General features: G+C 41.4%; 1 protein-coding gene across 1 annotated transcript in view; it reads right to left on the reverse strand.

The window, feature by feature from the left end:
- pigf (phosphatidylinositol glycan anchor biosynthesis, class F) overlaps positions 1-26,745 on the reverse strand; it is a 67,821-nt gene that overhangs the window by 2,010 nt on the left and 39,066 nt on the right. The gene's annotated exons all lie outside the window — the stretch shown is intronic.

A 26,745-nucleotide genomic window follows, 5' to 3' on the forward strand; every position in this document is an offset into this window, starting at 1 on the left:
CTTGTGCACCTAACTTTACCAACTCCTTATCACTTTTCCAGAAAAAAGTATCAAATAATTGTAATCCAATTTCGTGGCCTTTAATTTAGTTCACAAGAATTTTCTTTCACATTTAAGAAAAACCCATACACCCAATATTCTTACATTCATAGAATTTGATTATTCTAAATATTTAGCTAAGTTTGGCATTTGATTCTTTTCTACAATATCTGGGTTGGAACATAGAAGACTCCGATAGATCTGAACAGTGTGGATGTGGTGAAGTCATTCATTGGAGAATCTAGAATGGGGGAAAGGAAAGAGAGAGAAGAGTGCAAGTGGGCCATTCAAATGAGTTATCCCCCAAGGTTCTCGTGTTTACAAAACACTCTTCCTCAAAGGTGCTGAAAGCCAAGTCTCTGAATAGTAAGGCAGAGGTAAATTGAATTTTGATAAATAAGGAGGTGAAAAATTCTTGAGGGTAGATGAGAATATGGAGTTGAGTCTGAAATCAAATCAGCCATGATGTTAGTGAATCCTGCAGCAAGCCCATTCCAATATGTATGAGGCTAAAGAAATACAAAACTCCTACTGAACTATCCAAGGGAATATATCCAGCTGTTCTTACAGTTTAACAATTACATATAAAAATGATTTCCCTCCCAATTATTTTTAAAATTCCATTTTGCCAAATATTGGTTTTAAAACAAAAAAAAACATGGTTTTCAAGGGAACACAATGCAAACATATTCCACACAGGAATATATACAGCTTGCATATGCTGTGGATCTGTATGGGCTTTAGGCAAACATGAAAAAAAGAATTGGATCCTGCTTTCACTTCTTAAGTAGTTAATTAAGGAATGATTATTCTCAGTTTCGGTCTGAATGAAAAGAGAAGCAAAAACTTGCTTTGAGATACCCTGAATGCAGCCAAAAGAAAATGTCCCTGGATCTACTTTTAAAAGAGAAATAGAAACAAAACTGATATTTAAATATACATATTAAAAGAATACCAGAGGAAATGAGAAAAAGCTTGGCCATTAAGGTAAGTATTAAGACATGCCGTAAAGGAAACAAGTGAAGGGGTTGAGTTGAGAGTATTACAAGGGCCTTGGCAAATGAAAGCACAGTGGGTAAGTGGGTAAGTGATTGCATCTGTGCCTGAGAGGCAAATATTGAAGGAAGATATTATGGATGTACAGGGATTAGACTATGGAGACCAACACCAAGGCCAGAATTCAATTAAATTAAAACCGTAGGACTTGATTTAATATTAGAAGCCACAATATTCAATTTGCTTAGGATCAGTAGCTCACATAATATGTTCAACAAAATTCCAATCTGTCTGTACCTACTTTAGTTCTCAGCGCAATTCTTGATCTGACATTCAATTAAAAATTAAACAATTATTTTTGCTAATATCTCAACATGGGCATGGAAAAGTTGTGACAGTAGGAGGGAGGAAGGTGGCAAATGCAACAGGACAAGAGTTAAACTGCTCATGTTTTTTGTAAGCTTGTTGCTTTATATCACCCACCCAACCATTCAAAATTGGAATGCTGCAAAAGCTGGTGGTGGCCTCTTTAGTATAAAGGAATCTTAAATTACAGAACAATATTGATCAACAGGATAATTGTGTGGAGTTTAACACATAAGTGAGAAGTGATGCCTTTTTTGGGGGGGGGGGGGGGGAAGAGAGTCTAGTAGTATCAAGGCACACAGCACAAATGATAAGGCCCCAGAGAGTATTGAGGATCAAAGGGACCTTGGTGACCTTTAAATTCCTAAAGATAGCAGCATAGGTAAAATAGTGAAGGCATATGCCATGCTGGCCTTCATTAGAAGGGGTACAAGAGAATGGAGGGCATGGTGCTACTTTCCAAAACTTTAGTTAGACCACAGGTTGAGTATTGGAAGGATGTGTGTGCAGAGGAGATTTACCAGAATGCTGCCTGTGATGGGATGTTTCAGCTATGACAAGAAACCTGATGGGGTTTAGGCATATTTTGTTTGAAGCAAGGAAGGCAGGGGGCAAATCTGTTAGAAGACTACAAAATTAGGAGGGGCATCTTCCTCTTATAATAGAGTTTAAAAGGGCATCATTTTAAAATGAGTAATAACAATGTTAGAGGGGAAAAGGGGTAAAAAAAAACTTTTTTTACCCAAATTTGTTTGCAATCTCAACTGTAGCAGGATGATATAAAAAGAAAAAGAAAAAATAGTAAATTTACATTTCCATTTACTACCTTGAGAAAGTATCTGGACAAGTACTTCAATCACCGAGGCAAAGAAGCATAGAAGTGAACTGCTAGTAAATGGGTTAGTTTGGTGGATGATGAGCAACTTAGATATGGTGGGACCAGGAGTCTGGCGCTCTGCAGTATGACTACGAATATCCTACTTATATCTACATTATTCATGCATATTTTTAAATATGTAGACAATATCCTGTATAAACATTCTGTACTGGGAAATAAGGAAAATTATATAGAAATTTTGGAGACCCAAAGAGTTTTCCATTTTCACCAAAATGTTTTTGTTAATCCAGCCCTTAATATTGGGTGTAATATTCATGTAAAGTCCCACATGAAAAGTTGGTCACAAAGGTTCAATTCCTTGGTGCTCAAGATGAGGTAGTAAACCGGATTAGACATTGGCTTTGTGGAGAAGCCGGAAAGTAGAAGATGACCGCAGGCCTGCGGCTAGCAGAGTGCCACAGGGATCAGTGCTGGGTGCGTTGTTGTTTGTCATCTATATCAACGATCTGGATGCGAGATGGTAAACTGGATCAGCAAATTTGAAGGTGACACCAAGAGTGGGCATGTTGTGGACAGTAAGAAAGTCTATCAAAGCTTGCAGTGGGATCTAGACCAGCTGGAAAAATGGCAGAAGGAACTTAATATATTCAAGTGTGAGATGTTGCACTTTGGGAGGATGGGGTAGGCACAGTGAGTGGTACAGCACTAAGCAGTGCAGTAGAACAGAGGGATCTGGGACTACAGATCCATAATTCTTTGAAAGTGGTGTCACAGTTAGATAGTGTCACAAGGAAAGCTTTTAGCGCATTGGCCTTCATAAATCAAAGTACTGAGTACAAGAGTTGGGATATTATGTTTAAGTTGTACAATACGTTGTTGAGGGCTAATTTGGAGTACTGTAGTGCAGTTTTGGTCACCTACCAAAAGGAAAGATGTCAATAAGATTGAAATATTGCAGAGAAATATGCAAATGCAAGCAGGCTTTTTCCACTGGGGTTGGGTGAGACTAGAACTAGATGTTATGGATTAAGGGTAAAAGGTGAAATGTTTATGGGGAACATGAAAGGGAACTTCTTCACTCAGAGGGTAGTGAGATTGTGGAACGAGTTGCCAGTTAGGTGATGGATGCAGGTTTGATGTCAACATTTAAGAGAAATTTGGATAGGTACATGGACGGTAGGGAGATGGGGAACTATGGTTCTGGTACACGTCGATGGAAGTAGGCAGTTCAAATAGTTCAGCGTGGCCTAGATGGGCCCGAAAGGTCTGTTTCTGTGCTGTAGTGTTCTATGACTATGTAAGATCTTTTATAGAAAAATGTTCACAGAAATTCTTATTCTGCCCAAAATACTTGGAGATTTACAGCATAACGAATGATCTATGTGTCTGTACTTGCAGGATTCTGTTTTTTTAAAGATATGGGACATGGGAATAAGCAAATTTTGTTTGGAGTACAAGTTAATTTCAGAGAAGTACAAGTTAACTGGAGAATACTGGTAAGCATTAATTAGATACATACATGCATGCACTACCCTAACCATAGACTCATGTTTAAATCTCCAGTCTTTACAGTTCATGAAACGGTGCAGAAATATGGAAAATAGAAAATCTACAGCACATTACAGGCCCTTCAGCCCACAATATTGTGCCAACCATGTAACCTACTCTAGAAGCTGCCTAGAATTTCCCTACTGCATAGCCCTCTATTTTTCTAAACTCCATGTACTATCTAAAAGTCTCTTAAAAGACCTGAGTGAAGAAGTTTCCCCTCATGTTCCCCTTAAACATTTCACCTTTTACCCTTAATGCACAACATCTAATTCAAGTCTCACTCAACCTCAGTGGAAAAAGCCTGCTTGTAATTACCCCATCTATACCCCTCATCATTTTGTATACCTCTATCAAATCTCCCCTCACTCTCCTATTATACACTTCAAAAAATTATTCATCCAGATTAAAACTACAAGAATTTATTGTAATTTTAAAATCATGTTTCCAAAATGTAATTATTTATGCAGGAAGAATTAACATTTGATTCACTTATATGATAAAGGGAAGTGTGAAAATGGTTTAAACGGAAACCCATGTCAAGATATAATAAGCATCAACTTCACTCCAGTACAGTTCTGGAGGTTCAAAACGGTGCTTTGCTGCAGAGGTTTCAACTTAAGGACAAAGTAGTTATATTTATAATCATAAATGTGTGCTTTCTCCAGTAACCCCGACTATTCCCAAATTCCCTTGAAAGTCAGGTGATAGAAGTTCCCATCTAGTTAAGGGAAACTTCTGAATGTTGAATGCAAACCAGACCATGTGCTACATGGCCTTCATCTGCTCATCTTCTTTCAAACTCTTATAATGGATATTGAGCAAAAATGTAGTACTACAATTGCAATGAAGTTACAAGACACACGGTAGGAATTTTACTATTTTTTAAAAAAATAACATTTCTTATGAATAGTATTGGACTTTTGAAAATGAATCAATCTATTGCCTTGCCTACGTAAAAGAAGGTGACATAAGCAGCCTGTGAATAGTGGTTTTGATATTGATAAGTTTGTGGAATTTTTTTTTACTCATGGGTAATTTTATGTTTAGTTTAGAAAAATTGCTACCTTGAAGATGGATAGCAGCTCACTTCCTCTTAACTGTCATGTGCCTATTTAATCAATATTTAATACTAAAATTGCTCAGACAAACTTCCTGTTGCTTTGTTAGTTGCCTTCAGCCCCAGAAATCAAACTTCTGCATTTCTTTGCAAAATCATTTGAATAAGCAAACCATGGCATGAATTACAATCCTGGCATATTCCTTTGCATTCTCCACATGGACCCTTCCCCCAGCACTCATGCAAAGTGTAAATACACATACTTGTTTGAAACCTCCAATTTACCACATCTCTGCATTTTAGACAGATGCACATTCTTCCTCGAAAAACCAAAAACTGCCAATACTCCGAAGTTATTAGCACACTAAATAACTTCTCCTTTAACTCTACTCACTTCCTCCAGTTGAGTGTGTAGCTTTAGGTTTATATAAGGATTCAAGTTATACCTGTCTGTGATACAGCCTTTGTTTCAGTCCTTTCTTTGTCCTCCCTTGCCTCCTTTTCTAGTATGCCTTTTAAATGCTGTTTCCTGCTGTTGTATAGGACTTGAAAGTTTCATCTTCATTGCTCTCCAATTTCCATCGTAATCTTGTTTCTACATTTATCTCTAACTTTTCCCTTCTCCAAGTTTTCTCTCTCTCTCTCTCTCTCTCTCTCTCACACACACACACACACACACAGGAAGGGTTTGCAACCTGTCTCAATGACAATCTATCCTGACCGCATTTGTTCATGACCCCAGTTGTTCCAGCACTACTGTATTTAATTCTGATCATATCTTCCACACCAGTTCTTCCAAAGTGGTTAATTTTTTTTCTTATCCATGGTATCCTTCCACCCAACTTGACAGGGTTCCAACCATTTCTGTTTTATTTCCCACTGCTCTGCTTTCAGTCAAGACTGTTCCCACAATTCTTGCTTTCCATGCCATATTGAACAGATCTTCAGCTATTTGTTTTATTAACTTCAACATATTGTCATGATCGGATACGACTTACTCTTATGGCATTCTAAAGTCTGAACTTGCCCTAAATGCTCCTTATTATTTGCCAAGTCATTTGTGGTAATATTACTTCATGCGTTGTGAGCATTTTTTGTACTGTGTTGTGCACCTTGGTCCGGAGGAATGTTGTTTCATTTGACGGTAAACATGTACTTGGTTGAATGACAATAAACTTGAACTTGAGACCCTTCCACAGTAATTCCTCTCCAACAGGGCCCTTTCTCATGGTACTTTCATATGCGAGAGCAGGAGCTGCAATATCTCCGTTCATCTCATCTCTTCTTATTGTTCGATTGAAGCAGCGATACCCTCATCATTTTGTCCCCAATTTTTTTTAAATTTCAGATAACACATCCTTTCCACCTTGTAGCAGAACCTACTTGTCTGATGAAACCTGTAACATCAACAGTTCCTTTTCTCTTGCCACAGCTGCTACCTAAATTGTTGAGTATTTAGACCACAAGACACAAGAGCAGAACTAGGGCATTGGGCCTCCAGCCGGGAACAGGTATCGATCTTAACTGCATTTCAATGGCCAACTCTGCATTGGGGACAATGCCAGGGCATGTCTAGTCTGGTGGTATTTACACCTTCGTTGTCCATTCCTCCTGCCTGGTCACTCCTGATGGGGGTACAGATACCACTGGACTAGACATGCCCAGGTATCATCCCAGATGAAGATGGCAGGGTTGGTCACCGAAATCCATAAGATCAAAAGACCATAAGACACGGGGGCAGAATTAGGCCATTTACCCATTGAGTCTGCTCTGCCATTTTTCTTAGCACTTTCTGTTAAAGTAGCTGATAGTCACATCAGATACGATAGACTGACCGTTCTGAACATCGGAAAGACTGCATTTACCCACTATGTGCCGCCTTCCCTACACTGGGAACCCCTGCTTGCATGATCCATGGGAGACTCATCTTTTACACCGCCACTACCGCGGAAGAAGTGCCAGAGGCGAGGGAGAAGGGCTGACGTCCTGGGGAGGCTGAGACGGTGTGCAAATCGACCGCCGCTCCCTAGCATACTCCGGCTAACATTCAGTCCCTGGATAACAAACTTTGTGAAATGAGAGCCAGAATCTCCTATCAACGGGAAACAAAGGAATGTAACATTTTGTGCTTCGTGGGGACCTGGCAGACAGAGGAGATACCGGATCATGCCATCGAGCCCTCACTAGGAAGAGTAAAGGAGGAGGAGTATGCTTCATGGTCAACAATGCTTGGTGTGATCCCCAAAATGTGCATGAACTCAAATCCTTTTGTTCCCCAGACCTGGAATACCTGGTGCTGCTGTGCAGACCCTACTGGCTGCCTAGGGAGTTCACAGCTGTTATCATCACAGCGGTGTACATTCCGCCACAGGCTAATATCGACCTGGCTCTCAATGAACTGTATGAGACCATCAACACGCTGGAGACTGCACACCCAGACGCTGCCTTCATCGTCGCCGGTGACTTTAATTGAGTGTTGCTGACGAAAGTCTCTCCGAAATTTTGACAGCACATCCAGGTGAGCACTCGTGGAGATAACACACTTGACCACTGCTACTCTCCCTTCCTTCCGCAATGCTTACAAAACTCCCCTTCGCCCAGCTTTTGGAAAATCAGATCACTCTTCAAGCTTGCTTCTGTCGACATACAAGCAGAAGCTGAAACAAGAGGCAGCCATAAGTCTCAGTAGGCTACAGACCAAGCACTTCACAGTGAACGGCAGGTTCCTGGTGAGTGTCATAGACACAAGATCCTTGCAGTTCAGAAACAGGGAAACCAGAAAAGGATCCTTTTTTTCCCCACTCGCTGCCTCCTACCAATCAGCCAATGCTCTAATCATGCCAGTAACTTTCCTGTAATACCATGTGCTCTTAATTTTGTAAGCAGCCTCACGTGTGGTACCTTGTCAAAGGCCTTCTGAAAGTCCAAATATACAACATCCACTGCACTCCCCTTATCCATCCTTCTTGTAATCTCCTCAAAGAATTCCAACAGGTTCATCAGGCAAGATTTTCCCTTGAAGAAACAATGCTGACTTTGTCCTAATTTGTCCTCTGTCACCAATTGAATGACTTCGTCTATAACCTCATCCATTGAATGATTTTTGTTCCTCTCTGCTCAATCTAGGATCTTCTCCAGGCAGATCAGTTGCAGTTAACTTACTTTTGCTACCTTCACTCAAGCAGTATGGCCATCTCTTGGTCTTCATCGTGTTTATTTTCCCTTTCCTCAACTACAACTTAGCTAGAAAATAAAAGGAATGTTTCTATTTTCTCCACCCCTCCTTTTACAAGTTAAAATATATGATTTCCAACGTTTCCTCGTTCTAGTGAAAGATCATTCACCTGAAACATTGACCATTCTTCAAGATACCTGTGGATTTGCTGAATGTTTCCATCATTTTTTATTTTTACATAGCACAGACTTCCTCTTTTCCTTAATTTCTTGGATAGCTAGCTAAGTTGTAGTTGAGGAAAGGGAAAATAAACATGAAATTATTCAAACAACAGGAATTCTGCAGATGCCGGAAATTCAAGCAACACACATCAAAGTTGCTGGTGAACGCAGCAGGCCAGGCAGCATCCCTAGGAAGAGGTACAGTCGACGTTTCAGGCCGAGACCCTTCATCAGGACTAACTGAAGGAGGAGTTAGTAAGAGATTTGAAAGTGGGAGGGGGAGGGGAAGGGGGAGATCCAAAATGATAGGAGAAGACAGGAGGGGGAGAGAGATGGAGCCAAGAGCTGGACAGGTGATTGGCAAAAGGGATACAAGAGGATCATGGGACAGGAGGTCCGGAAAGAAAGACAAGGGGGGGGGGAACCAGAGGATGGGCAAGGGGTATAGTCAGAGGGACAGAGGGAGAAAAAGGAGAATGAGAGAAAGAATGTGTGTATAAAAATAAATAACAGATGGGGTACGAGGGGGAGGTGGGGCATTAGCGGAAGTTAGAGAAGTCGGTGTTCATGCCATCAGGTTGGAGGCTACCCAGACGGAATATAAGGTGTTGTTCCTCATTAAGATTCCAGATGTTTCTGTGGATTTACTTAACCAAGAAGTATAAAATTGATTCAGTCAGGTACTTAATTCACAGAAATTGGAGACCATTGCTATCCAGCTAACTTTTAGTTTGCTAGCAAGACTTTAGAGAAGAAATTGTTTTTATTTGAACTGAAGCTCTATGCATTGCAATCAAAGTGCGTGATCAGTCATCTACATGATTCAATTTTGGCTTTTAAACTGCTTAGTGTTTTTGTTTTTTTTTAATATATAAAAGACTACGTCATCATTAAATGAGATACAGGAATTTTTGCCAAACCTTGGAAGGGTAGTAGATCAAACACAGGCAGGAAATAATCTGATGTAAAATACAGAGGTCAGTTGTTCAGACTTGAGTTAAATAAGTGCAACAAGTTCAGGTCAATTTTGATTATAGGCTAACTCAAGATCACTTTGTGGCAAGTCAAAGTAGTCAGACATGTAATCAGAGGAAGAAATGTGGTAGATCTGGATCAAAAATAAACTGGGAGATAAACATATAAAAATAACCCGTCAGCCCTAATATTCCAAAAGCACATTATAGAGCAGCTTTCAGAATTTGAGTCTAGCAGAACTTTTAAAATTCATTGCCTTAATAGCAGCCACTTCTTGTAATATTCAGAAAATTGGAGTTAGAAAATTGTGGGTTTCAGCCTCACTGCAGAAATCTGAGTGTAGTGACTAGGCTGATATTTCAATCCAATACTGGCTTACTAGAGGTGTAATTTTTCACTTAGGATATCAAATTCTTATATCAGTCCTCATTAGAAGTTGAGACCCACCTGCCCCCTCAAGGTTAAAAGACTCTTATGGGCCTCTTGCCCTCCCTCCACTTCCTCATAGGGAAACCAGTCAGTAAAGATGGGTAAATAACATCTTCTCCTCGCTGACAATCAACACAGCTGCACCTCAAAGATGCATTCTTAGCCCAGCACCACTCTACTCTTTCTATACTCGTGACCGGATGGTTAGGCACAGCTCAAACACCAGCTACAAGTTCGCAGATGACACCACTGTTGTTAGTGAGATCTCAGATGGCAACAAGGCTGCATACAGGAGTGAGATTCATCAGCTGGTGAAGTAATGTTGCAACAGCAACCTCACACTCAATGTCTGCAAGATGAAGGATTTGTCAGACTTCAGGTAAATGTTGAGACAGCATGCACCAATTGTCAGTGATGGGTCAGGGGTGGAAAGGGTGAGGAGCTTTAAGTTCCTGAGATGCTGATACACAGAGGATTTATCCTGGGCCCAACACATTGATGCAATGCTGAGGAAGGCACACCAGCAACTCTACTTCATTAAGGTGTTTGAGGAGATTTGATATGTCACCAAAGAGTCTTTTTAAATTTCTTTGGACACAGGTGGAAAACATTTTGAGGGTTTTAATTTTGTAATGAGAGCATCCTTCATTTTTCTAAAATGAAGGCAGCTTTGGTCCGTCTGCTTACCCATTTCCCCCGTATTGCAAATATTTTCTTTGCTAGATGAGATCAGACGTGTACACAATATTGCAGACTCAGTCTCACGAGGCTCCAGTATCAGTAAAGCAAGACGTCTGCTCTTGTACTGAAATCCTCTTGCAGAGCAAGCCAATACACCTAATTACTTGAAATACCTAATTCAGTGACTCATGTAGGACACCCACGTTGCTTGTGTACCCGTCAAACTCATTATTTTAAAAAGCAACTGTTTCTCTGCTTTTATTTTCCACTTAAGTGGATGACCTCAATTTTTCCACAGAATTCTATCTGCTAGATGCTCGCCAATTTACTTAACTTGTCTTCATCTTCCCAAACCCTTTCTGCTCCCTTCTTAAGACTACACTGCCACTCAGCTTCACAGCAAAGCAAAGCCGGTTATACTGCACATGATCCCCTCATTCAGATCGTTGATATAGATTGTGAAAAGCTGGCATCTCATCAACAGCACCCCATTCATCACAGCCTTCAACCTGAAAACGACACATTTATTCTTTCTGTTTTCTGACTTTCAACCAATTCTCCATCCGTGCCAGTACACTAATTGTTTTCTCTCATGTGGCACCTTATTAAAGGATTTCTGAAAATTCACATCTGCTAGTTTGAAACCCAATTTGACAAATGTGATTGCCCTTTCACAAACCATGCAACTTCCCAACTCTTGGCTTCATCCCTCCCCCTCCTGTCTTCTCCTATCATTTCCGGTCTCCCCCTCCCCCCCCCCCACTTTCAAATCTATCTCTTACTATCTCTTTTTTCTGTTAGTCCTGACGAAGGATTTCGACCTGAAACGTCGACTGTACTTCTTCCTATAGATGCTGCCTGGCCTGCTGCATTCCACCAGCATTTTGTGTACATTGCTTGAATTTCCAGCATCTGCAGATTTTCTCGTGTTTGCCCATGCTAATTCTGCCCAGAAGGTATTTTATTCACACAAACATTTTCTTACTGTAATCTTACTGTTATTTCTGTTAATTCTCATTTTAATTTTTCATCTACCTGTAAGAGACCTGCATTAACTTTTGCTAATCTTTCCTATTGAAAGATCTACAAGATAGTTTAGTCATATGTTTGTTTGACTACGTGTATATTTTACATCTTCTTTCCTTTTGCCAAATTCTGAATTTTTAAACAGTCCCCTTTTCCAGCACCCTCTGTTCCTAAGCCTTGCCAGATTAGTGTTTTTGCTGGGCACTCAATAATAATGGCAAAAATGGACTACAGAAGCTTAAAAAGGATTATTAATTAAACAAAAATTAAATGTAATGTATTAATTACTGTGCTTACAAAGAATGTTGCTTCACGGTCATCGTTGTTAACATTTCATCCAGGCAAAGTTGTTTCATGTGTTTTGATCTCTCCCTGTATAATTTTTCTTGCATCAAATAAAAATTGATTAGCTCCTGTTCCGTCACTAATGTACGTTTCTCTGACCATTTGATTAAATCACCCAACAATTCAATTAACTTGTCAGTATTAAATCTTTCTGTTTCATCCGTTTCATTATCATTGCTGCCATTTTCATCACTTGCAGTGTTTTTAATCAGCATTCAGACACTGTCTATAATTTCTGAATCTGTAAGGTGATGCACAACAGGTGTTTCGTCATTGACAATCATCCACTCACACAGATTTCCTTCATTAGGACTACTTGCTATAATCTTTGAAAGCAAGTCCTGTAACAATTTTTGCATAAGCAAACATATCATGAAGAACTACTTTCTCTTTTGTTTCACAAAATCCTGTAAAATCATCGTCAAGGTGCTTTATTAGACATCAAGGCAGGCCACAACTTATGCCAGCGAATCTTTAGTATTGAAAGTTCTACCTCCTCCCACCCGTGGGCAATGAACCAAAGAATGTCCTTCATGTTAAATTGCCGTCATCTAACAGACATTTCATGAAAAGTGAGCGATACTTGGCCTCGTAATTTCATCTGAATTAAAAGAACCATCAGTTTCCAGAAAAATCGGTGGTCAACCTGTACTATTTTTAACTACCTATACCATACCAATTTTCCTGTTGGATTTTTTTTAAAAGTCCTTTAAGCATAACAATGCATTCAATCTTTAAATAGAACATAAACTAGCAGTAGTGTGATCACTCTAGTCCAGGAGGATGTTCCCTTAATGGATTACCCAGATTAGATGAAGAATTACATCGAGTTCAATGTCCTCCCAGTTTTTAAGATGTAATGTTGGATTTCTTCAGGCTAATTTTAATGTTATCTTTGACGCATTTCCTTTCCCACCAGGGACTCTGTGATTTCCCTTCAACCAGGAGTAAAGGATCTGTTTGGGGAGATGCAAGTTAGACATCCAAATGACATGAGCTATCCATTGGAGTTGGTGTTGCTTTATCGTGGTGGAGATGCTGCTCATGTTGGCGTCCTCCAGTACGCTGGTGTTAGTGTGCCTGATCCTCAAAATCTCTTGTAAGGATCTTTGGTGGTATTGTTCCAGGGCTTTCAGGTGTCTTCTGTAGGTGGTCCATGATTCAGCTCTATTCAGTAATGTAGGAAGAATGACTATTCTATGGAACAAAAGTTTTGTTTGGACCTGTATATCGTGGTCTTCAAAGACTCTTTCCTTAGTCCTGCTTAGGCTCCAATAGCACTACTCAGGAGGTTCTTGATCTCGAAGTCGACGTCTGCTTTGGCGGATAGACTGCTGCCAAGGAGGGAAAGTGGTCTAAATCTTCAAAAACAATATCATCAACTTCTATCGAGCGCTGTGTATGTAAATGGCTGGTTTGGCAGCAGCTGACACAGGACCTGCATCTTTTTACATGCAAAACAAGACCCAGGGCCCTATATATCTTAGCAAATGCATTCAGTTTACATTGGAGGACTTCTTCAGAATGTGCTGCAATGGGGTTGTCATTCACATACTGAAGCTCCATAATAGAAGTGGTGTTGACCTTGTTCTTGGCCTTGAACTGGTTGAAGCTGAAAATCCTGTTGACTATTCTATACATAATTTGGATCTCAGGTGGCAGGTCTTGGCCAATGAGGTGAAGGATGATGGCAGTGATAAAGGTGGCAAATAGTAGGGTACAATGACATAGCCTGCTTGACTCTTTTCCTCACAGTGAAGGGATCTGATTCAGAGCCACTACCGCTGAGTACTGTGGCTGACATGTCATCATACAGCAGCCCCGATATTGATAAGTGCTTGTCAGGGCAGACACACCTTGATGGAATATGCCAGAGAACTTGGCAGTATACTGTGTCAAATGCCTTTATCAAACCTACGAAAGCCAAGTACAAGGGTTGCCTTTGTTCACGGCATTTTTCCTGTAATTGTAGTGCTGTGAAATAGCACAACATAGGAACAGCCCAAAACGTCTACACCAAACATGATGAAGATGCTGCATCATGCACATTGTTCCATTCCATACATATTCTGTGCTTTTACAAAAGCTTCTTAAAACATAGCCATTGCTCGCTTACAGTTACAATTCCCCAATCTACCACTGACAATTCATGCCTTTGATGTTTGCTTTATTCAGTTTTAAGACTTCAATTTCAAAGATCAAAATAAATTTATTATCAGAGTACCTATACGTCATCCCGTACAATCCTAAGGTTCATTTTCTTGCAGGCAATCACAGTTAATATAAGAATAGAATCAATGCAAGACCACACCCAGTGTACCTATCCAAATTTCTCTTAAATGTTGAAATCAAGCCCACATTCACCGCTTGCACTGGCAGCTCATTCCCTACTCTCACTACCCTTTGAGTAAATAAGTTCCCCCCCTTATGTTCCCCTTAATCATTTCACCTTTCTCCCTTAACGCGTCACCTCTCATTCTAGTCTTACCCATGCTCAGTGGAAAAAGCCTGTTTGCATTTACCCTGCCTAAACTACTCATAATTTTTTACCTCTATCAAATCTCCTCTTTTTCCTACGCTCCAGGGAATAAAGTCCCAACGTGTTCAGCCTTTTCCTGTAACTCAGGTCCTGGCAACGTCCTTGTAAATTTTCTCCGCAATAATTTAATCTTATTGATATCGTTCCTGTTGGTAGGTGACTAAAACTGCACAGTGCTCCAGATCAGCCCTCACCAACATCTTATATAGCTTCAACATAATACAGCTTCATCCAAATTACTATTCTCAATACTTTTATTTATGAAGGCCAATGTGCCAAAAGCTTTCTTTATAGCCCTGTCTACCTGTGACGCCACTTTCAAGGATTTATAGATCTTTATTCCAAGACCCTCTCAGTTCTACTGCACTCCTTGGTGTCCCACTACTCATCGTTTAAGTCCTAGCCTGGCTTGTTCTCCCAAAGAGCAACATCTTACACTTGTTTGCTCTAAATTCCAACTGCAACGCAGTCAAAATTCTGGAGGAACTCAGCTGGTCAAGCAAATGAATAAACAGTCAATGTTTCAAGCCAAGACCCTTCTTTAGGTTTGAAATGGAAAGGGGAAGGTGCCAGAATAAAAAGGCAGGGGGACAAGAATGAGGCTAACTCGATGGTGACAGGTGAAGCCAAATGGGTGGGAAAGGTAAATGGTTGGAGAGAAAGGAATCTGATAGGAGAGGACCTTGGGAGAAAGGGAGAGAGGAGGGGACCTGGGGTAAGTGATAGGCAAGGGAGAAGAGGTAAAAGGCCTGAGTAGGGGAGGGGAAGGGGGAATTTTTTTTTTTAAACCGGAAGGACAAATCAGTGTTCATGCCATCTGGTTGGTATACAAGGTGTTGCTCCCTGAGGGTGGCTCATCTTGATACAAACAGGTACATGCTGGAATGGAACTGGGAATCGGAATTAAAATGTTTGGCCACCAGGAAGTTCTGCTTTAGGCAGATGGAGCAGAGGTGCTTGACGAAGCGGTTCCCCCAGTTTACAACGGGTCTCACCAACGTACAGACTGCAGCATCCGGAGCACTGGACACAACAGGCAACATCAGCAGATTCGGAGTGAAGTATTACCTCACCTGGAGGGGCTGCTTGGGGCCCTGAATAGAGGTGAGGAAGGAGATGAATGGGCAGCTGTAACACTTGGGCCGCTCGCAGAGATACCTGCCAGGAGGGAGGGATGGATGGACAGATGGACAAGGGAATTGCAGTAGGAGTGATCCTTGCGAAAGCGAAGAGAGCAGGGAGGTAAAGATATGTTTAGCGGTAGGATCTCTTTGGAGATGGCGGAAGCTCTGTTTAAATTCCATCCATCGACTACACCCCCAATCTTGGTGTCATCTGCAAATCTGTTGATCCAGTTTACCATATTATCATCCATATTGTTGACACAGACGACAAACAATGGACCCAGTACCAGTCCCTGCGGCACACCACTCGTCACAAGCCTTTGGTCAACGAGGCAACTGAATCCAATTTTCGTCCTCATCTTGAATGGCAAGTGACTGAACCTCCTTTACCAACCTCCTCTGCGGAACCTTGTCAACGGCCTTGTTAAAAGTTACACTAGGGCAGTTTTCTTTGAGGTGCAGGAGACTGAGCAGAGATTTAATTGAGCTATATAACATTGTTAGAAACTTAAGCAGGATGTTCTTAAGCATTTACTTCCCTGTAGAGAGGCCAGTAAACAGCAGGCATAGATTTAACTTAAATGTCTTAAGAGGAATTGATAACAAGATACCAGTTAATGGAGGGTTGCAACTCACTACCTGAAAGGCTGATAAAGGCAGAAACATTCAACACTTTTAAAAGGTGGTTGAAGGAGCATTAAAGAACCATTACCTTCAGGGCTATGCATCAAAGAGCTGAGAAGTGGGATTAAATTAAAATCAATTTTTACCCAGACTGGTTACAATGAGCAAAATGGCTTCCTGTGTTGTAAATGCACACAATTCTCTGTAGAGAATGATCAGCGGCGTCTACTTCTGACATTTCAGGACCGCAGTGAGAATTTCATAACCACAGGTTGGAACATGCAAATTCTTATATGGAACAGCATGCAAACGAGAATGAATCTTGGATAACATCTTTGTTTGGTGTGGGGAGCTGCTAGATCATAATCACTCTCCATAGGTAGAGAATGCAATCAAACTTGGACCTTACTGAGATTTGTCTGTGCAGTGAGCGTGAAGAGAGTTGTGCTTCTTTCCCTTTGGTGGAGTCTTTGCTCAGTAGGAGGGGAAGGTTACATTTGGACTCAGTTGTATTCCATGAAACCTGATCAGCAGGAGAGAGGTGAATGCAAGTGCAGGCTGAATGTTATTTGCTTATGAAACAACTTTTGCTTTAAATGAGCAGCAGTTTGAAAACCTCGTTCACTCTCCCATAAATCGGTTCTGTGAAGGGTCACTTGTTTAGTCATTTCTTACTGACTTGCTGAAAACTAGTCAGTTTCTGTGAGTGCATAAGCCTGCCTTTTGCCTGGAGACTGAGCACATTTGCTCTTTAGTAAAAAGAGACAATTGTTATAATTTTTAACACTAACTCATCCATTTCCATATCCATTTGTTTTCTGCTGAGCTCCTTTTCTTCACTTTTACCTCTTAATTGATGCTGCTTCATTTCCAAGTCAGGATGTTAGGCCTTTCATTCTCAAACTAATGAGGTGCCCTTAAAGAAAGGGGCTTTCCTTCCTCCACCATCAATGCTGCCCTCACCCACATCACTTTCATTTCACACACATCTACCTCACTCCATCCTCTCCACACCCCACCAAGAAAAGGGTTCCTCTTGTCCTTACCTACCACCCCAGTAGCCTTGTGCCCAGCACGTAATTCTCTGTAAATTCTGCCATCTCCAATGGGATCCCACCAGCATGTAATCTCCCCCACGCCTACCCACTTTCCACAGGGATTGCTCCCTACGTGACTCCCTTGTCCATTCATCCCTCTCGCTGATCTCTCCCCGGTACTTATCCTTGCAAATGGAGTAAGTGCTACGCCTCCTCCCTCACCCCTATTCACGGCCCCAAACAGTCCTTCCAGGTGAGGCGACACTTCACCTGTGAGCTCGTTGGGGTCATCTACTGTATCTACTGCTCCTGCTGTGGCCACCTGTATATCAGTCAGACCCGACATAGACTGGGAGACTGCTTTGCCGAGCACCAACGCTCCATCCACCAGAAAAAGCAGGATCTCCTGGTGGCCACCCACTTCAATTCTACTTCCCATTCCAACATGGTAGTCCATGGCCCCCTCTGCTGCCGTGATGAGGCCACACTCAGGTTGGAGGTGCAAAACATTTTATTCCGTCTGATTAGCCTCTAATCTGATGGCATGAACATTGATTTCTTGAACCTCATCTCCTTAATAACCTATCACCTCCCTCTGGTCCTCCTTCCCCTTCCCTTTCTTCTATGGTAATCTACCCTTTCCTACAGATTCCCCATTCTCCAGACCTTTATCTCTTTCACCCATCAATTTCCCAGCTCTTTCCTACACCGCTCCCTCAGTTTCACCTCTCACCTCCCACCTCATAATTCCTCCCTTCTCCCCAACCTTCTTGCTCTAACTTCTCATCTTTCTTTCCAGTCCTGATGAATGGTCTCGGCCCAAAAAGTTGACTACTTACTCTTTTCCATAGATGTTGCCTCACCTGCTGAGTTCCTCCAGCAATATTTGAGTGTTTTTAAAGAGACTCATAGATTCCACTCCTGGATCGCTAACCAGCAAACTTTGTCATTTTTCATGCTTAGTTCTCAAACTAAATTGGAGTCTCTTGCAAGGGCTAAATTCAAGTAGTTTTTCAACTATCTGGAGACTATTGATTAGGCTCCAGGTGGCTGACAGTACTTGTGTACCTTAACACTAATTATTGCCTCCAGAAAGGAATATAAAAAAATAAACGCGGCTGTAGAGAATGACGATGAACTACGTTTCAAGTGTTCCAATCACCATCACTGCTCATTTGCCATAAAGAGTAATTCTTTGTAACATTAAATTTTAGTGTCACTAATTGCTGACTAATCAATTACAGTTGAAAAAAACAAGTACATATATTTAATACACAAAACCAAAAAGGGACACTATGGTACTGTATAAGAATTGTAGTTCAGCAATTTTTGTTGGACTAGTTCACCAAAAATTGCTGAACAGGTCATGCCACATTAAAATCTAGCCAATGGCCATCTTCTGTATGGAACTGCCTCCATCTGGCATCAATGAACACCACTGAGTCATCAAGACTGAGCTGAAACCCAACCCTGCCATTCATATCAATACGAGGAGTGATTGATACGTTTGTGCCCTAAGGCAGGAGTCAATTTTAGAACACCTAGCACATTTATTTTTCAACATAGTCCCCTCCTACATTTACACACTTAGTCCAGCGGTCGTGGAGCATACGGATCTTGGACCTCCAGAAAGTGTCCACAGCAGGGGTGATTGATAAGTTCAAGGCTTAAGGTAAAAGGAGATGAGTTATACAGTTCTTGTTACATGCACATGCAGTTCAACCCTTTGAGTGATTATGCAGAAAGTTTGAAGTTAATAACTCATCAGGGGTGATTGATAAGTTCGTGACCTGAGGTAGAAGGAGATGAGTTATTAACTTCAAACTTTCTGCATAATCATTCAAAGCATTGAACTGCATGTACAAGAACTATATAACTTATCCCCTTCTACCATAGGCCACAAACTTATCAATCACCCCTGCCATGGACACTTTCTGGAGGTCCAAGATCCATATGCTCCACAACTGCTGGACTAAGTGTGTAAATGTAGGAGGGGACTATGTTGAAAAATAAATGTGCTATGTTTTCTAAAATTGACTCCTTCTCTCTTAGGCCACGAATTTATCAATCACCCCTCATAAAAGCAAATCACTGGTCAGGTATTCTTATGTGAGTGCTTTGCCCCTAATGCAGCTTGGCTGAAGGATTCATACAGGTTAGGAGATTGACTGGAGAGTGGGGTCAAGGAGAAGTGGTGGGCTGATACAACAAGTACATGGGACCTGAATCCAGGTGTGAAGATGGTACACAATGGGAAGTATCTACACATGGAATAGGCTGGAAGCAAAAATAAATATTCAGGGGATGCCAGAGGTGAAGGAGGAGGGAATAATGAGTGAATCAGTTCTAATCAGATAACTGATTGGCAGCTATTGTGTACATACATGCTTAAATCAGTTAAAGCACCAGAAAGGACCTGATGAAAGGTCTTGGCCTTGAAACATCAGCAGTTTATTCCTCTCTGTAGATGCTGCTTGACATGCTGAGTTCCTCCAGCATTTTGTGTGTTGTTAAGGTACAGAATACTTTTTGTTGGGTCACAGGACAACACAGTACAGAAATAGGGCCTTTGGCCCACCAAGTTCAACTGGACCATCAAGAACACATTTAAAAAAAACACAAATTCTCCACTAACTCAACTCTGCCATAGATTCTATCACTTGTGGTATTTTATAGTGAACAACTAACCAACCACCCAGGTTTCGGATGTGGGAGTAAACTGGAGTTGCTGAAGGAAACCCATGTGGTCATTTGGGGATCATGCAAACTCCACACAGAGAAGTAAGTTTAGGATTGAACCAGATTTGCTGGAGCTGCAAGGCAATATTTTTACTAGTGGCACTAACTTTTGATTTCATCTTCATTATACTACAGTACTGAGGAAATACCTTAATGAAATGACTGCCGCAGCTGGATAAGTTGCCTCACCAACAGTAATGAAAGAATAAAAACCAACCTAGAAACACACGTCTTTTTTTACTGTGAAACATCATTTGGAAGAGACCTATCTGACCAATTAAACTGCCAATATTTCCTGCTCAGGATTAGCTTTATGGCTGTTAATATATGCACATTGTCATCCAAAACTATTAAAAGACAATGGAAGTCTAAATAGGAGTCACCTTTGGAACCAACAGTACTAAATAAAATGCTAATACAACTTTTATGAGGTGGAATTAATCTTTCAGACAGAAATGTCACCGAATCTCTTATTCAATTTGTACATTAAGGATGTTCTCTCCACCCAATGTAGACAGCAGTTCGTGACTGACATTTTTTCTCATTTAACAGAACTGTCTCTGCATTCTTTTCACTGCCAGCACTGATCTGAGCTTCATTTTAGCAATGACAAATTGCTAAACTGTCCCAAATTGCATCAAGTGTGAATGCAGTCTGCAAGACTGGAGAGTAATCCATAATACCCTGGCTAATGTTTATCACTCAGTTAGCTTTACAATATAAAAAAATAAGAGATTCTTACTGCTGTTGAGCTGCCTGTCTGAAAACACCACACTCTCTACATTAGTTGTATGATCTGTAAAGTTGTAACCAATGACGAGTGCTGTTGGGATCCATGCTGCAACCTCAACTGTTTACATATCAACCCAATTAAAGTGACTGTTGCCAGATTTGTTGACTATTCTAAGTGAAAAGAGCAAACTGTGGGGAAGGCGTGAAGGGCCAAATTTAGTGGGTGTAGCATAGTGAGGGGAAAATGTGAGGTTAACTATTTGATGAAGAAAAGGAAAGAAACATTGTTTAAGTGTAGCGACTTCATAATGTTGTAGTACAGTGGGATCTAGAAGTCCTCATACATGAAACACAAAGTCAGTATTCAGGTAGCAGCTAGTAATTAGGCAGGGAAATGGAATGTTAGCCTTTGTCGCAAAGGATATAGGGTACCAAAGCAGGGAAGACTTGCCTTTGACAGGCATTGTTGGAATACATCAGAGTTTACATCATCTTCATTGTTCACAAAAAGATTCAATAGGTTGATTACTGAGATCACAAAACAGTTGTCAGAAAAGCTGGAATTTAGAAGATTGAGAGGCAATGTTATTGAAACATACACCACTGTTTGGGACACAAGCAAGAGAAAATCTGCAGATGTTGGAAATCCGAGCAACATACACAAAATGCTGGAGGAACTCAGCAGGCCAGATAGCATATTTGGAAAGAAGTACAGTCGACATTTCCAGCCAAACCCCTTCAGCAGTACTGGAGAATAAAAACTAAGGAGTAGATTTGAAAGGTGGGGGGGGGGGGGGGAGGGCAGAGAGAAACAGCAAACAATAGGTGAAACTTGGAGGGGGAGGGATGAAGCAAAGAGCTGGGAAATTGATTAGTGAAAGAGACAGAAGGCTATAGAAGAAAAAAGGGGAGGGGGAGGAGGAGCACCAGAGGGAGGCAATGGGCAGGCAAGGAGATAACATGAGAGAGGGACAAGGATGGGAGAAGTTGGGGGGTGGGTGGGGAGAAGAGGCATTACTGGAAATTTGAGAAATTGGTGTTCATGTCATCAGGTTGGAGGCTACCCAAACAAAATACAAGGTGTTCTTCCTCCAACCTAAGTGTGACCTTATCCCCCACAGCGAAGGACGGACAGAATGGGAATGGGAAGTGGAATTAAAGTGGGTGGCCACTGGGAGATCCCACTTGTTCTGGCGGATGGAGCGTGGGTGCTTGACGAAGCGGTCTCCTAATCTATAATTGGGTCGCACTGATATACGGGAGGCTACACTGGGAGCACCGAGCACAGTACATGGCCCCAATAGCATCACCAGTGAAGTGTCACCTCACCTGGAAGGACTGTTTGGGGCCCTGAATGATAGTTAGGGAGAACAAGCCTGTTGGGTTCATATACTGTGTTCCGTGCTCCCGGTGTGGCAGTCTGCTACTCTGATGGGAAGACAGGATAGACACTGAGTGGGTATTAACCCTCAATGTAAAATTGTGACCATAGCTTCAGGAAAACAAGTGTTCTCTCTTTTAAAAGAAATGACGAGCATTTCTTTTCCTCAGAGGGTCCTAAGTCATTGGAATTCTCTACCCAAGACAGTTGTGGAGGCCAGTTCATTGAATATATTGAAAGATAGACAGACAGTCTTTAGATTAATAGAGCAGTCAAAGTTAATGGGAAACAGACAGCAAGGTGGGAGATGAAGCCAAGATCAGATCAACTATTATTGAATGGGACAGCAGGCTCATATGACCACATGACCTAACAGTGTTCTCATTTCATTCACAGCATTAAAGGTGAAAGTCATTCCTAAAAAAAATGAGGAATAGTATAATACAAAGGAACAGAAAATACACTAACGTGTAATACTGTAATTAAGTTAGTTGTGATTGTTCTCAAGAGGTGAGCTCCAAGATAGTTATGTTTCCTTCTTTATTGACACACTGCTTTCCATTTCAAATGACCACCAATGAGATCAGAAATTGACTGGGTGCAGTACTGAAAGAATGCTGTAATGTTGAATGGTGCCATTATCAGATGAGTTATTAATTCTCAAGTAAATCTGTTCATTTACCTCAATGCTGCTTATGGGATAATGTGAAAAATCCCTGTTGCATTTTCCTACAGCAACTTCTCTTTAAAAAACAAATCACCATGTTTGGGGGGATTCTGAAGTTATGAAAGATACCTTAGGTCCGTTATTTCTGATGACTAGTTCACAGCAGGTTGTCCTTAAGCCAAATGGGAAAAATTAGGAAAAAAGGTAACAGTGAACACATACTTTATTAAAATAAATCCAAAGTATCAAGATGAAAATTAATTAATGAAACTAAATAATTTGTAATTTAGAAACTAACATAGTAGAAAAATCAGATGGTATATATAAAAATTTAAATTTGAGTCACCTAATGGCAATCGTAGGGATGACTTTACAGCGGATTGAAAAGCTTGAACAAATAGGCATTAAGAAAGAGGATGTGCTGGCTTTTGGAAAGCATCAAGTTGGCTAAGACCCCGGAACCGAAGGAGGTGTACCCCAGGCTACTGTGGGAGGCAAGGGAGGAGATTGCAAGGCCTCTGGCGATGATCTTTGCATCATTATTGGGGACGGGAGAGATTCCGGAAGATTGGAGGGTTGCGGATGTTGTTCCTTTATTCAAGAAAGGAAGTAGAGATAGCTCAGGAAATTATAGACCAGTGAGTCTTACTTCAGTGGTTGGTAAGTTGATGGAAAAGATCCTAAGAGGCAGGATTTATGAACATTTGGAGAGGCATAATATGATTAGGAACAGACAGCAAGGCTTTGCCAAAGGCAGGTCGTGCTTTAAGAGCCTGATTGAATTTTTTGAGGTAGAGCAGTAAATGTAGTGTATATGGATTTCAGCAAGGCATTTGATAAGGTACCCCATGCAAGGCTTATTGAGAAAGTAAAGAGGCATGGGATCCAAAGGGACATTGCTTTGTGGATCCAGAATTGGCTTGCCCACAGAAGGCAAAGAGTGGTTGTAGACAGGTCATATTCTGCATGGAGGTCGGTGAACAGTGGTGTGCCTCAGGGATCTGTCCTGGGACCCCTTCTCTTCGTGATTTTTATAAATGACCTGGATGATGAAGTGGAGGGATGGATTAGTGAATTTGCTGATGACACAAAAGTTGGGGGTGTTGTGGATAGTGTGGAGGGCTGTCAGAGGTTACAGTGGGACATTGATAGGAAGCAAAACTGGACTGAGAAGTGGCAGATGGAGTTCAACCCAGATAAGTGTGAGGTGGTTCATTTTGGTAGGTCAAATATGATGGCAGAATATAGCAATAATGGTAAGACTTTTGGCAGTGTGGAGGATCAGAGGGATCTTGGGGTCCGAGTCCATAGGACACTCAAAGCTGCTGTGCAGTTTGACTCTGTGGTTAAGAAGGCATACGGTGCATTGGCCTTCGTCAATGGTGGGATTGAGTTTAAGAGTCAAGAGGTAATGTTGCAGCTATATAGGACCCTGGTCAGACCCCACCTGGAGTACTGTGCTCAGTTCTGGTTGCCCCACTACAGGAAGAATGAGGAAACCATAGAAAGAGATTTACAAGGATGTTGCCTGGACTGGGGAGCATGCCTTATGAGAATAGGTTGAGTGAGTTTGGCCTTTTCTCCTTGGAGTGATGGAGGATGAGAGATGACCTGTTAGAGGTGTACAAAATGATGAGAGACATTGATCGTGTGGATAGTCAGACGCTTTTTCCCAGGGCTGAAATGGCTATCACTAGAGGGAACAGTTTTAAGGTGCGTGGAATGGGCTGCCGACAACGGTGATAGAGGCGGATACAATAGGGTGTCCTAAGAGAATTCTGGATAGATACATGGGGTTTAGAAAAACAGAGGGCTATGGGTAACCCTAGGTAATTTCTAAAGTAAGTGCACATTCGGCCCAGCTTTGTGGGCCAAAGAGCCTGTATTGTGCTGTAGGTTTTCTTTGTTTCCAGGTTTCTAACAAGTACCAATGCCAGCTCTTACATACTTGAATATGGATAACGTTACAGACAGCAGAACAGCACTTTTCAAGTTCAAAACAATCCAAAATGCACCTCTCTGGAGTCCTTATTTTCCAAAGGAAAACTGGCCAAGAATTCTCATCTGTGAAGAATTTTGTGTTGGTCAATACAGTTTGGGAGTTTAGTCAAATTATTTTAAATTGTTGGAGTGGATATGCCAAAGATAATCTACTCACAAAGCAAAATTACACAAAATTTAAACAATTTCCAGTTTGCTCCATATCCACAAGGAGATAAAAGAATCAAATATAAAGGCAAGCTAGCCAATAATATAAAAGGTGACACCAAAAGCATTTTTTCCCATAAGTATAAAAAGAGTAAGGGAGGCAAGAATAGATTTTGGACCACTGGAAAATGTATTTTGTGCCAGTTGTCACTGTGGAAGGCACTAGCAGTATGCCAGAAATTCAAGCCTGGTCAGGGACAGAAGTGAGTGCAGTTGCTATTATTAAGGAATAGGCAATATGGAAGCTGAAAGGTCTGAAGATAGGTAAGTCACCGGGACCAGATGGACTACACCCCAGGGTTCTGATAGAGGTAGCTGATAAGATTGTGGAGGCATTAGTAATGATATTTCAAGAAACATTAGATTCAGGAACAGCTCTGGAGGACTAGGAAATTGCAAACATCACTCCACTCTTTAAGAAAGGAGGGAGGCAGAATAAAAAGAAATTATACCCCAGTAAGCTTGACTTCAGTGGTTAAGAAGATGTTGGAGTCCATTATTAAGGATGAGGTTTCAGAGTATTTGGAAGCACAAGATAAAGTAGGCCAAAGTTGGCATGGTTTCAAGAGGAATTTCTGTAGGAATTCATTTAGTAACAGGTAGGAGAGACAAAAAGATAGTCAGTGGATGTTGTTTACTTGGATTTTCAGAGGGCCATTGACAAGGTGCCATACATGAACCTGCTGAATAAGGTAAGAACCTATATTGCGGGATAGATACTAGCATGGAGAGAAGATTGGCTAACTAGCAGAAGGCAAAGAGTGGGGTAAAAAGGTGGACAATTCCGATTAACTGCTAGTGACTAGTGGTGTTCCAGATTATTGGCATTGGAATGGCTTCTTTTCAACTTGTACTTCAATGAATTTGATGGCGGATTTGAAGGCACTGTGGCCCAGTTTGCAGGTGATACAAAGATATGTCAAGGAGCAGGTAGTGTTGAGCGAGCAGAAAGTCTACAGGACCGGAACTGATTGGGAGAACGGGCAAAGAAGTTGCAGATGGAATATAGTGTAGAGAAGTGGATTGTCATAATAGACAGACTATTTTCTAAATGGGGAGAAAATTCAAAAATCAGAGGTGCAAAGGGACTTGGGAGTCCTTGTGCAGGATTCCCCAAAGGTTAACTTGTAGGTTGAGTTGGTGGTAAGGAAGGGAAATGTAATGTTAGCATTCATTTTGAATATGAGCAACAATATAAAGCTGAGGCTTTAAAGGCATTGGTCAGACCTCACTTGGAGTATGGGGGGGGGGGGGGGGAGAGAAAGCGGTCACGGGAACAGAGTGTCACAGACTCAGAATAGATATACGTCCATTTAGAACGGAGATGTGGGTGGCGATTCTGTAAAATTCGTTGCCACTGAAGACTCTGGAGGCTAAGTCATTGTGTACATTTAAAGCGAAGGTTGATAGGTTCTTGATTAGTCAAGGCGTCAAATGTTATAGGGGAAAAGGCAGGAAAATGGGGTCAAGAGGGATAATTAATCAACCGTGATTGAATGGCAGAGTAGACTGAGTAGGCCGACTGTCCCAATTCTACTCCTATGTCTTATGCTGACACTTTGAAGCGATGCAAGTACTTCTTTCCATGCTGTCATGTTACGAATGTTACATAGAAACATAGAAAACCTACAGCACAATACAGGCCCTTTGGCCCACAAAGCTGTGCCAAACATGTCCTTACCTTAGAACTACCTATGCTTACTCATAGCCCACTATTTTCTAAGCTCCATGTACCTATCCAGGAGTCTCTTAAAAGACCCTATCGTTTCCGCCTCCACCACCGTCACCAGCAGCCCATTCCACACAGTCACAACTCTCTGCGTAAAAACCATACCCCTGACATTTTCTCCGTACCTACTTCCAAGCACCCTAAAGCTATGCCCTCTCGTGCTAGCCATTTCAGCCCTGGGAAAAAGCCTCTTACTATCCACACGATCAATGTCTCTCATCATTTTGTACACCTCTAACAGGGTCATCTCCCATCCTCCATCACTC

Source organism: Mobula birostris, chromosome 8 (genome assembly GCF_030028105.1).
Source record: "Mobula birostris isolate sMobBir1 chromosome 8, sMobBir1.hap1, whole genome shotgun sequence".
Taxonomy (NCBI): Eukaryota; Metazoa; Chordata; class Chondrichthyes; order Myliobatiformes; family Myliobatidae; genus Mobula; species Mobula birostris.